This window comes from Zalophus californianus, chromosome 8 (assembly GCF_009762305.2).
Source record: "Zalophus californianus isolate mZalCal1 chromosome 8, mZalCal1.pri.v2, whole genome shotgun sequence".
Classification (NCBI taxonomy): domain Eukaryota; kingdom Metazoa; phylum Chordata; class Mammalia; order Carnivora; family Otariidae; genus Zalophus; species Zalophus californianus.
The window spans coordinates 51363638-51369935 of record NC_045602.1 but is presented as its reverse complement, the minus strand read 5'-3'; positions in this window follow the sequence as shown (position 1 = coordinate 51369935).

The window sequence follows — 6298 nt, the reverse complement described above, 5'->3', positions numbered from 1 at the left end:
CAGACTGCCCCTCGATTGAGGGCCACCGAAAGCCCCTGGACCTGTGCTTGGGGTCCCAAGCTCCAATCCCGCGGAACCCCGCCGGCTCCTATCTCCCGGGATCCCTCAACCCTCCCAATTTGCCCTTCCCAATTCCCCCTGGCCGGGGTCCCCTATCCCGGATCCGGGCATCCCCAAACCTCAGATGCCAAGGTCTGTCCGCCACCACTGTCCCCCCTCCCCCGCGCAGATGTCTCTCATCCTCCAAGGCTCCTATGTTCCCCTCTCCCCGTCCGCATGCAGGGCGGCTCACGCTGCAGTCTTTCCTCTTGGACCCCCTAACTTTGTAGTCCCCTCCGCCCCCCGCAGCGTCGGAGGAACCCCAGTGCTGGTCCCGGTGAGGGTCCCGCGCTGAGGACAAATGCCGCAGCCCCGGCACCCGGAGGCGGGAGGAGTCGGGCACAAACGTTCATTGATACAAATGAGTAAATAAACATGCTGGGTGAGCGCGGCCACCTTCTCGGAGCCCGCCGCAGAGGGCCCGGCGCGCGTGCCTGTGCGAGGTGTGCGTGTGGCCCGGGGCCGCACCTGTGTGTGCGCGCGTGTGTCCTTGGGTCGGCCCGACATCTGAGGAGCTGGGCGGTGTGTCTGCGGGTTTGTGTGTTCTCTCGGGAGCTAAATGTGTGTCTGTGCATCCGTGCATCCGTCTGGCATCTGGCCTCTCCTCCTGCGTGTCTGTGATACATGGAGCTCCGCGTGCCAAGCCCGGCATCATCCAGCTAGTGCCTGGCTCGCCCTCTCCCGTAGGTCCTTTTCCCCCCAGCCCCCTTGTCTCTGTCTTTCACTCTCTCACACTCCCGGAGCCGAAGACTTGATATCCCACCTTCAGTTTAGGGCGGTGTGTGTGTAAACGAAACTAGACTCCCCTTTTAACACCTCCCCTGCACCCAGTACGTGTTCTATTTTAGAGTTCACTAGAAGAGAACGTGTGTGAGTGTCTAAGGTGCGAGCATATGTGCTGTCCCTCCCTGTGTGAGCGCTTCGGAGGTTGAAGTGGCGGCGGAGATTTGAAAGCTGGTCTCTTGCTTCTAGAGCTGTCATCTCGACTCTCACTCTCTGCCTTGGAACCCCACCTGGTGGACAGTTGGAGTACTACAGATGCAGGGGGAAGCAATTCCTGTGCCTCCCGCGGTCAGTCTCCCTAAAGGGCGGGCATGCCGGCTCCCACCGGGCTCCTCTCCCGCCCCAGTGCCCTCACATTTCCACGCCAGGCAGCTTGGGGCCCAGGCAGTCACAGAGTTCCTGTCAGGACTACCGTGGCCCTAGAAATACAAAGCTGGGGCACACCCTCACAACAGGGAGGTCTCACAGGACAGTCAATGGGACCGGGCGCCCGGGAGGGGTGCGACCGGCGCCACCTCGCTCCCCACTCGGGGTTGAAGCTGGATGAGAATGGGGCTGGAGGGGATTGTTGAGGCCCCATTACTTTGAAGAGCCCTAAGAAACCTGCCCCGACCCCGAGATACAGCACTGGCCCCAAGGTGGTGAAATGGGCAAGATGACCTTGGGGAACCCACCCACGGAGACATCCATCTCTGAAAGGACAGATACACACGCATCTGTAAACGATGGACACACAGTCTCATTGAGCTACAAACAGATGCACAGGCAAATAGTGAGCACGCACACATACGTAGGAAGGCACATGCACTCAGAGACTCATCGTCAACAAATTCACAGAACACCCACCTCCCAGGCACCAACCTCAAAAGTCCACAGAGTGTCTGCTCTGTGGGGATCACAGCCCCAGAAGTCATTGTGTTCCCCTTCCCTGCCCATACTCCCGGAGAAGGCTTTGGTGTACTTTCCTCCTCTCCTCCTGTTCGGTGGCCGCAGAGTGGGAGTTGGGAGGGGGCATGGGGAAGTCATTCTGAGTCCTTTTTGCTCAGCCACCAAGTGGGGTCCTGGGGAATGTCCACAGGGACAGCCCGGCCCCACAACAATAGTTGCTGGATTTCCTAATTGGAACCATCTCTTTGCTCAAATCCCAAAAAGCACTTAGGACAAAAGAGAAGAAAAGCCATGGTGGTATAATTTTCTAAGACGTGCCAGAGATGCTGGGGAAAGTAGGAATGCTGGGTCTGTGGAGCAGGCTCACCAGGAGGGGCCAGGACAGAGAAGGGTCAGCAATCATCTTCACTAGTCATATTCCATCAGAGGACATTCCTTCCTCCACCTCACATGGACTTCTCACCCTGGCCCCGGACCTCAGTCTGACCCATCACCCGGACCTAAAACAAACCCCTGCGCCTAATTTCCAGATCGACCCTTAATCCTGGTCACAGATTGACCCTGCTCCTGACCCCAGACTGAACCCCAGTCCTCTCGAACATCACCCAACCCCTCCTTTGGCCAAAGGAATGTGGCTGGCCCCTGGTGGACTGCCCCAAAGGTGGGTCACAGCTCAACACGTGAGGCTCAAGGAGCAAGAGTGGGCTATTGGACAGAATATTTTTCTCATTCTGGCCTGAGAATGATCTACCCATTCCCCCATAAGCAGCCATCTCCCTCCAGGCTGGCTGCAGCTAGTATCTCAGGGAATCCTGTACACTCTCCCTCCATCCCAACCCCATCTACAGTCATCTTCCCTGGGGCCCAGGGCACATCCAGCCTCCAGCTATTGCCTGCAGTGCTCTGAAGCCTTGGCTCACAGCTTGTGTTTCATATCCCTGTGGGCCTTCAGGCACCTCAAAATCAGTCAGAACGGACAGGGGATCCGTCATGGGGATGCTGGTTCAAATGGAGTTCTGCACGGATGGACTTGCAGTGCTTGGCAGAAGGGGCAAGGAGAATGCGGAGGGCAGGCCGTAGGCACTTTTAGAATATGCACATGATGGGCAAGACACAGCCTCTGCACCCTCTCCCTGGACTCAGAAAACACCCATCCACAGGGGCAAATCGGCCCCAAAGCCTGCTCCTCATCAAGTCACAGAGCTCCCTGGGAGTGTCCTGGAATTTCTATGCCTAAAGGAATGGAGGCATTGCACCTTTCAAATTCCTTCTATGCGTGCGGTCGGGCCGTAGAGCCCACACATCTCTTCCGCTGCACTATTGTGTTTCATCTCCACCCAGCCCCATGCAATAATGCTCTTTTTAGATACTAGATATACATATTACTTTTTGTACTGATGAGAAAACTGAGGCCCAGAGCCTCCCGTGCCCACTGTACTGGCTACTCCCTCTTCCCCCAAACGAGCACACAGCCCCATGAGACCTGAGGTCCTATCCCACATGGCATCTGCCCCTTTGTTTAATGTCCATTCTGATCATAAAAGCTGACAGCAGAGTTGTCAATTTTATACTCAATTTTGCATAGTTTTGGCCTGGATTTTTAAAAACTTACACTTATTTTCTTTCTTTTCCCTAAAACTGCCTCTGCTTCCTCCAACCAGAGTCCAAGGAGAACGGTGGTCAGAGAGCAGAGACCAGGAGGTGGTGGGCAGGACGCAGAGCTGGTATTCAGGGGTCTACAGAGTGTATGAAAGGTTTTCCAGGTCTCCCACCTGGACCTGGGTAGTCTAGCTGGAGGGATAGAGCTCAGAATTTCACCCCAGGAAGTTCTGTCTGCTCTTTGCCCCATCCCTTCTTCCTGGCATCCAGAAGTCCTGAGAAATCACCTCTCCATGCCCTCTCAACCCTCCCCAGGCCTCAGGCTGGTCCTCATTTCATCCTAAGACCTCTCAGTCCATGCCTACCAGTGGAAAGGCCCCTTTCCTGAAAAACCCCAAGTCCAGTGGGGAGGCAACCTTCTGTTTCTTTCCGAGGAGCTTTGTAGCAGAGGCCCCCCCCACGCTGGGACACCCGCTCCTACTCAGATACATCCCCCCACTACTTCTCCACAATCGTAGGAGAAACTGCTCCTCCAGTGGTTGCCCCTTTGGCCCTGGGTTGAAGCTGACGACCCCGGATATTCATCCCTGAGGCCTGCTTGTCTACCTTCTCCCGCTCTCTGCCCTCTTTCCAGACCAGGCGCCGCAAGGCCGGCAGTGCCCCTCCGGTGCCCAGTCCTCAAGGACAGCTTAGAGGACGCTCCCTGGCTGTGCCCTGGCTCTTCTGAGGAGGGGGAACCCTCTTGTCCAGGCCTATTAGGGCTGGGGAGCCACCCCGGCTCTGCTTGAAAATCACCAGGGTGACATGAATGCTGCCTTCCTAGAACCCCAGGAACCAGATCCTCCTCCATCCCCCTTCCTTGCCATTGCAGAGGCTCTGAGCCTGTTGTTCAGAACGCTTACAGACCCCTTCAAACCCACCACCTGCCGGAGTCCCACCCAGCCCACCCAGCTCTTGGGAGGCGCCATCCTGCTACTTGTGATGTGGTGGAGCTGATTCCGGTTATTTATTTCTCATCTCCTTCTTTGTCCTTTAGTGTGACTTGCTCCCACCCCACCCCCAGGTATCCTGTCATCACCGGCTGTCTAGATTTCTTCTTATTTTTTTTTTTAATTTTAGTTTTGGTTTACAGACAACGACCCCTGTCCAAGTGTCTCTACCTGCCCATGTCAGACGCAGGCGCAGCCTGGCTCCTCACTCCCGACCTCCCTGAGACCACCAGCGAGGAGAGAGCCCCTCACCCACCCGCTCGCCACCCTGGGAAGGGGGGGAACCCTTGGGAAAGAAGTTTGCTGCTCTCTCCTTTGCCCGAATAAGGAACGAGCCTCACCCCAAACCTCATCTTGGAAATCTCAGCTTCAGAGACGTGCCCCAGAAGGAATTTTACAAAGCAATGGAAAGCCCCCCACCCTCCCCTGTCAAAGCTCCCGTACCCCGTCCTTCCCCTTCCACCCCACACCCAACCCAGATGAAAGCAACTCAAAAAGGGACTTGCCGATGGAGAGAACGGGGTAGGTAGGAGGAACGCAGTGGACAGCTGTGTCCAAATCGGCAGTGCCTGGAAAAGAGTAGCCTGCCTGGTAGGCGATGGGGCAGCGGCAGTGCCCCAAGCTGGCTGTGGCTGGCAGAGACACTGCCGCAGCGATGGCGTTCCTCTGGCCCGGGGAGCCAAGAGCCCTTTATAGCCTGAAACCTGCCCTGGCACCGCCCACTGGGCGGTTGCAACCAGGCCTGCAACTAGGGGAGTCGCTGGGAGCTGGGAGGGCATCCGCCCCGGGGGACCCCAGGGCCAGGCCCCCACGCACAAGACTCTGGGATTCCATCTCCTCCCATCCCAGGCAACTGTATGTCCTGGTATGTGCATGAGACTCTGTGTGTGTGTGTGTATGTGTGTGTGTGTGTGTGTGTGTGTGTGTGTGTGCGCGTGCGCGTGCGCTCGTGCTTAAACGTCCATTCAAAGACCTCAGATCTCTTTCCCTCAGCCTCTTTCTCTGGCTGTAACAGTTTTTGAAAGGATGGGGAGAGCAGTGTGTTTCTGCTCAGTTTATCAAATTACACTCAGTGACAAAGGACTGAAGTGCATTTTCTTGAAGGCTTGACAATTGGGATCCAGGAAGAGAAAAGAAAGCATGACAGAGAACCCAGAGCTTTTGTGGAAGGTAGAACACCACTATGAAAAGCAGGGGTTGTGGTTGGGTGGCTCTGAGTGTATTTGCCTTCATGTGGTTTGGGGTGAAAAACTGCTGCCCCCACCCTCAACCTAAGCTGCAAAAATCCCACGGATCCCAGAAATTGCAAGATTGTTGATTTTTAAAAGGAACACTCTTCATCTGCACATGGGCTGAGTCAGACAAGCTGGAGCACAGCTTCCTCCCTCCAGGGCTCTCTTCCCAGCCCTCTGGCCGTGCTGGGGAAGCCCTCTCCCAGGGGTCGCTCACAGAGGTGCAGTGCCCTCTGGGCCCACTCCCCCACCCCCGCCACGACTCAGCCTGTGCAGCCGGCTTCTCTTTAGGGGTCTGGTGAAGAGAGGGGCCAGGCAGGCTTTTCCTGGCAAAGTGCTGTCCTGCACCTGAGCTCTGAGGACTGCTAGATGGGGAGGCACTGTCGGGCAGCTTGGGGCCTGCGGCAGAGCACACAGGGGCATCGGACTGCTCCGTTCCATTCTTGGGGGGCGGCAGAGGGAAGGGTAGCGACTCAAGTCACCAGCCTCAGATGCCAGAGAACAAGCCTGGGAGGGAAATACGGTCTCATCCAGAGCTTGGAGCCTGTGTCTGAAACCAGCCCACCCCCTACCCTCCCTTCCCATTCCCAGCTGGCTTTTGTTCAGAAGTTAGCCAGCAGGCAGGCCGGCTGACTGACCAGCAGCCTTGCCCACAGAGCTCAGAGAGAGAGAGATAACCTGAGAAGCTGGCTGGCAGAGTCTCCACCC